We start from the raw sequence: 10,115 nt of genomic DNA on the forward strand, positions 1-10,115 counted from the left end.
GTAGTAGCGTGAGGATTTCTTGTGGATGATTAAGAAGGTTGAGAGTAGGTGAGCAATCACCTCATTTATGAAGTGAGTGCCTTGATCGCTTACTAATTCGATAGGGCAACCAAATCGTGAGATAACCTGCTCCCACAAGAACTTCGTTGTGGTGCTAGCATCGTCCTTCCTGGTGGCTTGTGCCTCAACCCATTTCGTAAGATAGTTAATTGCCACGATGATGTATCTAGCCTGTGAATATTGTGTTGCGGGACTGATATGTAAGTCGATTTCCCACTTTTCAAAGGCTTGTCATGCAATGACAAGGGTCAACTTCATCTTATCCTTCTGTGTAGGAACTTTAGTCCTTTGGCACTCATCGCAATGCTTTACAATTGGTAGCTCTCTTCTGGCTCCTAAGGCACTTGGCATTCAATAGGCATCATTTGCCTTCCTCCATGGCATTGGTACTCAAGTTGGAGCATTGGTTTTGAGCTTGAATATTCAGCTATTCATTATTTAAACAGGGTAGCATGTTGTCATAAAACAAGGATAGCCATTACTTCATTGTTTGAGCTCAACTAATGCTCATACACCTATGTATTGATGTTGGGATGCTTGGTACATGTCTTGAGATGCTTCTTACATAGGTTTGAGCTTTCTTTGCTTAGTTTGAAGCAAGGTTCTTTGCTGTATACATAGTGGGCAGCAAGTATTTCACTTGAAAGCCTTATGCATTGAAGGCTTACATCCTTCTCAGGTATGGCATATGCTAATCTACATACTTGGCATTGATGTATGGGCTTCGACATGTCTATGGTAACATTTGAGGCTCTGTTTTGAGCCACATTGGATGCTTTGGAACCTTGGTCTTATACTTCAATTTCTTTTGTCATTACCATTACAAGCCTGAAGAATATATTGGATTTTATGCTTTCGCCTTATGCTTCATGTACCTTGGATGCTCGGATGTCATGTACTTAGTGTACTGAGCTTACATTGCTCGTTTAGCTTTTGACTTTTGTTTTAGTGGGAGATGCTACTTAACACTTGGATGTTACATTGAGCACTTGATATTTGTAGTTGAGCTTGAGTGTATTACAATGAGACAGTGGGACTCATTGTGACATGTACATGCTCTCTTGATATGTATTGGATGTAGTAACCCTATCGTGGGCTGATTTAATCTCTTTGCTTGGATCTAGCACTTATGTCTATCACGGTGTTGTTAGTGGTATTTATATGCTTCTAGGTTATGTATTAAGCTTTGCTCAATGGATTATGCATTTGGAAATTCTCTTCATTTACTCTTAAGACCTACCTTGTACATGACCTCTATGCCTATTGCATGTATGGTTACTGATACACTTTGGTTATGACAATCTTCAATGCTGATTGTTCTTGGCTTCTTCATCTTGATTGCTTATAGTGGGTTGTTGACCTATTGCTACAGTTTATTACAGTAGCCTATCATTTTTTATCTATGCATTCTTTATGAGGGAAATCACTTGTACTTGACAGTTTCTAGATTGTAGCTTGTGGATAGATAATTACCTTATCCATCCTTCTTGTTTACAACTTTCTTTGGTAGTGATTTGGGGCCGATTTACAAGAAATCACAACTATTTGTTTTGCCCTTCTATGCACTTGCTTGGTCTCATTTTGGCCAATGGTTCTCATGACAGTGCTATCTTCAATATTGAAAAACTAGATGGGACCAACTACAGCTATTGGAAGACACATATATGGCAAGTTTTAGTGCAAACATCATAGATTAGACCACTAAAAAATGAGGGTGCCAAACCCAAAAACATTGGGGCTGAGGATTGGGCTGAACAAGATGAGATATGAAAGTCCATAATCATTTTATCACTCTCTAAGCAAGTTCACTACAATGTTATGACTGACAATCAAATTGCATATGAGCTTTGGACATAGATTAAGAATCTTTATAACAAGCAAAGTCCTACATCTCCAATGTATTGGCTAGAACAATTGATGGACCTCTGCATTAAGGAAGGGACTTCTATGCCTGCACATTTGAATTAGTTTCACTCCATCATTAGCCATCTAGCTTCATAGGAGATAGAGTTCAATGATCCTTTGCATCCTTTACTTCTGCTTGGTACTCTACTTGAGTCGTGGGACACTTTCCATATCACTCTATGTGCTAATACCTCAAAGGATGGGCTAAAATTGTAGGATGTTGAGAGTGCCCACTTAACAAAAGGGTGAAACAAAAGAATGTAGATTCTTCATGTATGTCACATGCATTGAATGTGAGAGATTGGCAAGATGAAAATAGCCATGGCAGAGACTCCCAAAGGTCTTAGTCTAGGAAATGTGGACAATTTCACAGTCAGTCTCATGGTCATAAGTCAAGTCTTACTTGTCATTATTGTGGGAAACCATGTCATATTCGGCCACAATGCCATAAAAGGCACGAAGACAAGTGCAAGGGAAAGGAAAAGGGTAACGTGCAAGACAAGAATGATGATCGCAGCATTATGCCTAGCAAGTCTAATATCAAGATTGAGGAGATTAATGTGGTGTAGCATGATGTGTATGATGATCTCATATTGGTAGCTTCTTCCTTGGATGCTTAACATTTGACTGATGCTTTGTAGGATATATAAGTGTTGGTTGATAGATTCAGAAGCTTCCTTTCATGTGACCCCTCATAGAGATTGGTTTCACTTCTATTGCAATATGACTAGATCTATCTGTTTGGGTAATGACCTAGCATTGAAGATAATTGGTATTGGTGATGCCCAACTAGTTTGGTTCATGCGCAACATATTCACTCTTCATGATGTATGCCATGTATCGACTCTCACAATGAGCCTTATCTTTCTAGTACCTTAAATGATGCAAGTTACTTTTTCTCTTTTGGTGATTCCTTATGGAAGATTGCCCATGGGAATCTTGTTATTGAACATAGTGCTAAGTCTAGTACTCTCTCTATCCCTTGCTTGTATTTGGGTCAGTTGACCATGTTTTGGCTATAGCTACAATTCCACATGTATCTCTTTGGCATCATTGCATTGGACGCATGTCTTTGAAAGGAAGGAAAATACTTACTAGTTTGCAATATCTTCCACCCCTAGACTATAACTATTTTGAGTTTTGTGATCATTGTTTATATGGGAGGCAGACCCATAGTACGCATAAAAAGTCTGGCGGCATAAAGTGCATGGGTAAGCCTTTAGCTCTTGTTCATTTGGATGTATGTGGTCCCATGCCCTATCAATCCCTAGGTGGTGCAAAGTACTTTGTCACCTTCATTGATGACTACTCGCATAAGGTTCAGGCTTATCCTGTTAAGCAAAAATCTCATGTCATGCCTACCTTTCAGTGCTGGATTGCTCTTATTGAGAACCAGTTTGGGTATAGGCCGAAATGCCTAAGTAAAGATAATGGGGGGTGAGTATGTCTCAAAAGCTTTTGAGAAATTTTTGCAATGAGGAATATATTTTAACTGTCAGTTGACCGCCCCCTACACCTCTCCCCAAAATGGTATTGCCCAATGCATGAACAAGACGAGATTCAAGAGCAAGTCTACAGTATGCTTAGCCATGCAAGCTTACCATAACACTTCTGGGCTGAGGCAGTTACTATTGTCATACACTTGATTAACAAGTCCCCTTGCACTGTTATTGATCGCCAGGTTGCACAAAAGGTATGGACTGGGAAACCTCCATCATATGCTCATTTGCACTTCTTTGGTTGTGAGGCATTCTGCCATGTTCCTAAGGACAAGAGCAATAAGTTGTATCCTAAGTCTATGAAATGCATCTTTCTTGGTTATGGGGATGCAAGTGATACGAGCTATCACCTATGGGATCCGCAAGCTCGTTGGGATCACCTATGAGATCCACAAGTTCATCAGGTTATCTGCAGGCATGATGTAGTTTTCCATGAGGAAAAGATACATAAGCAACATGAGCAAGTAGTTGAGGCATGCCAAGTGATCTTTTAGGAGGAACCTTCTGCTTTTGTATAGCCAACTAGATAGCATGTAGCCAGATGATGCTCTAGTGGCCCAAGATCCACCTATTGTGCAGGATCGGCCTGTTTTGAGATGCTCTACTAGAGCTAGATGTCAACATGAGTGCTTTATGCTCTCCGTGGATTGTGTTATGGTGATAGATGTAGGTGAGCCTCTATCTTATGATGAGACCATGCACAGATATTATAGTCACTCATGGGACAAGGCTATTCAGTCAGAGTTAAGACTCCTTACAAACAAACCATACATGGGATTTGATTTCTTTTCCTAGTGGCAAGAAGGCATTGCCATGCATGTGGGTATACAAGTTGAAAAGTATCCTTGGACTTCCCAAGCCCGCAACCTAAAGGGAAAAGTAGATATGTACATATGTTATGGTGGCTAAATACAAGAGTCATGGGGTATACTGACTCTGATTATGTAGGACATGCAGACAATAGGAAGTTCATCTCTGGCTATGTCTTCACCTTTGTTAGAGGTATTGTTTCTTGAATATCCAGGGTGCAGAAATGTACAGCACTCTCTACTACCAAGACCGAGTATGTTGCAGCCAACCACTAAGGCTTGCAAGGAGGCCCTCTAGCTAGGCCACCAAATGTTGATATTATTGGTGTGGTCCCTACACTGCATTGAATTCTATGAGAGCTATTCAATTGGCCAAGAATCCATCTTCCATGCGAAGACAAAGCCCATTGAGGTGCATTACCACTTTATTTGAGAGGTCATAAAGGACAAATCTATTGAGCTTGTCAAGATCTCACAACTGAACAAAATCCTGTAGATCTGCTCACTTAAAGTCCCTCAATGGAGCATTTTTCCTTCCTTAGGAAGTTGATGGGCATTGGATGAGATGACGTCTTTCCTCATCATGTTGTACTTGTGTACATTTGTACTTTGTCACTTTTTTTCTCGTCCTCTCCTCACTAGGGACACATTCGCTCACCTTTAAGTGGGAGGTTGTTAGGGGTAAGGACACCTGTGCTTAGCTGCCTATGTATTAGTTACACTAATAATACCCACACTCCTGTACAATGTAGGTGATAGGCACCCATCATTGACACCTCATTCTTTATTCTTTCGTGACATTTGAATAAGGAAAGACTTGTCACACATTGTGACTGTTGGATTTCCCACACCTTGTGTCTCTTGATCTTGCTCTCTTGCTGCTTCCACCATAGCTCTTGCTTTTGCTCACGGGCTTCCACTCTGGGCTCACTCCCTTCAACAAGGGTGGTGGAATCCTGAAATACACTTATTTATAACAATTTATGGTGAGGAATAAATTTAGCAAATAAAAGTTACATCAAAATTTTAACACTTTACCCCTTTGAGCCAAAATAACCACAAAAACTAGAATGATCCAACACCCTCTTGGCCCCAAAACATTGGTGTCCTTTACGCTATTTTTTTCACATTATTTCCAAGACACCTATTGTAGAACTAGGAATAAACTAAGCCAATTATCCAACAATGTTTGGAATAATTAGCTATCCTTTGTAAGCAACAATCATGAAGCTCAATTTGCCCCCTTAATCCAATACGCATTGGGGCACAAATTGTGTCAATAACACGTAACATGAAAGTCTCTAATGGCCAACTATATCAAGCCCCAAATTGCCCTTGGATTAAAGAAAATGTCAGCACAAATCAGATCCCAAATAGTTGGACAGAACTCCCCCAAAGTACCCCTTTGTTGTTGCATACAAAGTAGCCCACTTATAGATCTAGAATCTCGCCTAGTCTACAATCCATTGACCAAATTTACATAGATAACCTTCCTCTATCATAGAGGCATGCATGTATGAATTCTATTGTCACCATGCAAACTATAATCCTTGCTAGATACACATTAAGATCAACACATCAACAACTATCACACAATTACATTCAAAGCCTACACTTTCATGCCAAATTGCACATGCATTTGTCTGAGATGGAAGAGATGAAAGAGAGTTCTACATTCAACCTTAAAAATACCTTGTACAACACAATTTTAGGGTCTGGTTGAAACCCTAATCCGCTATATATACATGCCATTAGCTTACCACCTTCACAATTATTGCATATCATTGGATGTTTCTAGTGCAGTCACTTTATGCTCTAGCCCTTAATCATGCATAAAAAATGGTCACCTAGCTATATCAGGCCCCAATATCACTTGCACAATAGGCCACCTTACTATTCTAGCTTTGAAAACATACAAAAACATAGGTCGCCTAGTTGTTTACAATCCTTGCTTTCTCTATTACATCAGGTCTCCCTATTGCCCTGAACCTACAATAGCCATTTCTTTTTCCCAAACTAAGATCTCTCTTCTCAAATCTATCCCAAATAGCTTTACATAGCCTTTCATGGCAATCAAACTTAGCTAACCACTAAGAATGAAACTTACCCATGCAAACTTAACCTCTAGACTTAATTTCCAACCAATATTAATAAATGAAAAATTGAAAATATATATCTAGGCCCAAGCTTTAGCATGCCTAGCCTCAATCATAAGGAGAAATATGGACTCAAAAAGGGCCCTTTAACTTAGGATTTAGTGACTTTCCTATTTGCAAGAGATTTGAGATGGATGAATAGGAAAGGGAGTTGTGTGTACATTTTATCCATTTTCTTTTTCCCTTAGGTCTACCACTTATAGGCTTGTCTTCTTATGTTCGCTTCCCCTTTCCCCCACTTTTACCACTGCCATGTCAAGTGGGTCCCATTGGGCATCCAAAAAGTAGCCCAATTTTTGAAAATGGCCCCCTCCCCCTTCCAATACCTATCTTTATGTCATACATAGTCAAGAAAAGCTTTTTTTAGTGACTTTTTGCAATAAATGCTTCCAATTTGATCATTCTCTTACCTCTACTTTACAAACCTTCTCATTTAATCCTTTCTATGCTCACACACAACCATAGCCACACAATCACCAACATCTTCTATATAGCCCCCAACTTCTTTCTTCCTTTCGTCTCCATTTCTATCACTATTCTAAAGTATTCTTACGTACATTCCTCTCCTTCTAAGTAGCATTCTTCTAAAATCCATTCCAATGGCTTCCAGATGTCAACAAAGGTGACCTTATGATTCCATGTATGATATCTATGTACACAATACAAAGGATGAGCATGGCAAATGGGAAGGAGAAATATTTGAGAAGGATTCATGGGCTTACATGCAACCTTCAATAATTGGGCCTCATCGTGTTCATCATGATGGTGTGTTGCAAAATCATTAGAAGTAAGAGTGCTTAGGTTTCAAGAGACTTGATATGGTATTATTGTTGCATTAGTTCAACATGTATATGGTGCGAAGGACTTCAAATTACCTTCTAGGACTACTTGAGAAGTCTTTCCCTCAAATTCTAAGTCACCACATTTACATTCTTAATTTTTCATTTGTTGTTGAGGTTTTTAATTCTTCTCTCCTATCAGACATTCTCCCTTCGAATCTTATCGAGGATCAACCTTTGAGAAGCTTGACTGAAACCTACAAAGCTCTATATGTAAATATGGATAAGATAATGATGATTTGAAAGCTATCCACATATCTTCTAGATCTCAAGTTTTCTTTTACAAATTTGTGTGCATAATACTTACATCGGTTAATTCATATGGTTCTCTTGAGTTACTTCCTTGTCCATCTCTCAATTCTTTGGAATGGCCCATTTCAAACAACATTCAAGTTGAAGATTGTGCATGACATTCATAGTTCAATGAAATTTGGAGAGCTTTAAATTAGTGGGCCTTTCATGGTGTACCAATTCATGTTTTTCCTTTCCTTCATGTTCATTTGTAAGAATAAAAGTGAGGATTTCTTTAATTACAACTTTGAAGAAGGATGGGATGGGGTGCACAAAGATGATATCTTTTCATGTAGAGTGGTGGTTCCTAGTATCGCCTTTTGTTACTTGATTGCACATTCATCATTATACATGAACTTCTATTACTAGCACTGGATAAAGAAAGCAAACCAATTGATTCCTTAGAGTCCACAAAGACATGGGATAAGTCTTGATATTCAAATTCACATGACACATGGAATACTTGGGTCAATCACAGTGTGATTGTTGGAGCCTCCTAAATCTCAGGAGCATCTTGTGCTTATGGGAAGTGAAAGTATGAAGAGCTTCAACTTTCAAATTCATAGTCGAGAAATGAGCTTGTTCAAGATTAGTATTGTTTTGTCTATGTTTGCACAATTAAATTTTGGAAATTATTAATTTTTTTCTTTTCAAGATGGACAAAAGAAAAAAGAAGAATTACATGGTATCGACTGCTTTGTAAGTTAAAATTTGTGTGGAGATAGACGATATACCAAAAATTCACGACAATGAATAGATTGTTGTTTATTTTTTATATGCATTTTTTATTCATTAACATTGTGTACTTTTAGTTATTTAATACTTTGATTTATTTACTTATATTGTTTCTTATGAATTAATGTCTAAAGTGAAAATTAGACACTCCTAACAAGTGTATGGAAAGGAAGCACAAATAAATTATGCTAGGCTATCAATGACTCTCATAGGACTTATGCTTCTCTTTCTCAAGTAGTATTGAATAAATCAAAAGATTTTTTTAATGAAGTCTCTTTTGTCAAAAATTGAAGGTACCCTCTCAAAAAAATATTAATGAGAAGGGCATGAGAAGATGGAAGGATGGCTTTGAATCAGTCTTTTGCACTCAAGCTATATACTTCTAAACAATAAATCTAGCAATTTGGATTGATAGAAGTTGAGCAAGCTTGGCTATCATTGGTTTTTCAAAGAAGAAAGAGATTGACCAATTTGCCAATCATGAGAGAAGATATGGCATGATCCATTGGCAAATATCTCCATTTGGTCATTCAAACGATAGCATTGAAAAAAAGAAATGATCTTGTTTCTTTAGCAATGTATGGTCTGAGAAAGACCTACGCGAGGGAAGATGGATTCCAAAATAATCTCCAAACCTAGAAAAGGAGGTTTGAAAATATATGAGAGGCTATCCTATCTTAAAAGTTAAGCCCAACATTATGAAGAGTACTGGCAAGAAAGTTGCCCACTAAAGACAAAATGAAGTTTATAGGTACATCTCATTTATGACAATATCTCCCATGTGGCCCTCTTGTATGAGAGCTGAGGAACCATTGAACCATGTCTTTTGGGATTACAAAGAGGTGTGTGTATTGAACTAAATTGATAAAGGCCATGGAAAGAGCTAGGTTTCATCATAGTTTAAGTTGGAAGTAAGCCTTTTTTGGGGATAAAGGCGATTTTTGATGAGGGATCTCATAAAGTGTGGTCTATACTTAGAGCATTGCTTTTTAGAGCAATTTGGCTATATAGGAACATTATTTTGTTTGGCAAAGCAAGAGACAAAGTAGGAGTGTTAGACTAAGTCATTCCTCAAATGATCTTTGAGTTTTTTGCCCTCTTTGATCTACTTGGTAAAAGTAAATCCTCCTTGAAGGTGATTAATACAATGTTTGTAAGGTTAACCAACATGTAAGATGTTGTAAATACTTACATACATAAGTTTAAGCATAATATGTATTTTAAACAAGTATTACCTCAAACAGTGCTAATCAAAACACCAAAGTTACGCTCAAGGGATTCATGCCAAGAGTTGTATTAACAATATAAAAATTGAAAAACTTTGTTTTTATGATGCACCTAAGAAATAGATCAATTTTGTGACAACCTAAATGTGAAGACAAATTAAAGTGTAAACATATGTGGATAATTATGGTATTGTTGAGGAAGAAAGCTTATTTTCATAATTAGCTCGTAAAATAGAGATGCTTTAAGAGTCTACTATTCAAGTTTTGAACCTCATGGATTCATAACTTAATTCGGTTAAATCACACACACACTCTCTCTCTCTCTCTCTCTCTCTCTCCACTATATATATATATATATATATATATATATATATATATATATATATATATATATATATATATATATATATATAAAGTTTTAATCCAAAAGAGAGAAGAGATTTATTTGTTAGCATGGCCTATTAGAGCATATGCTAATACAATGGTAAAATGTAAAATTACCCCCCAAGCAACTTAACTAGTCCTTTTTCATGCCAAGAGTTGTATTAACAATATAAAAATTGAAAAACTTTGTTTTTATGATGCACCTAAGAAA

The sequence above is a fragment of the Lygodium microphyllum genome, chromosome 9, assembly GCF_053477565.2.
Source record: "Lygodium microphyllum isolate KBCC chromosome 9, Lygodium_microphyllum_v1.1.10, whole genome shotgun sequence".
Lineage (NCBI taxonomy): Eukaryota > Viridiplantae > Streptophyta > Polypodiopsida > Schizaeales > Lygodiaceae > Lygodium > Lygodium microphyllum.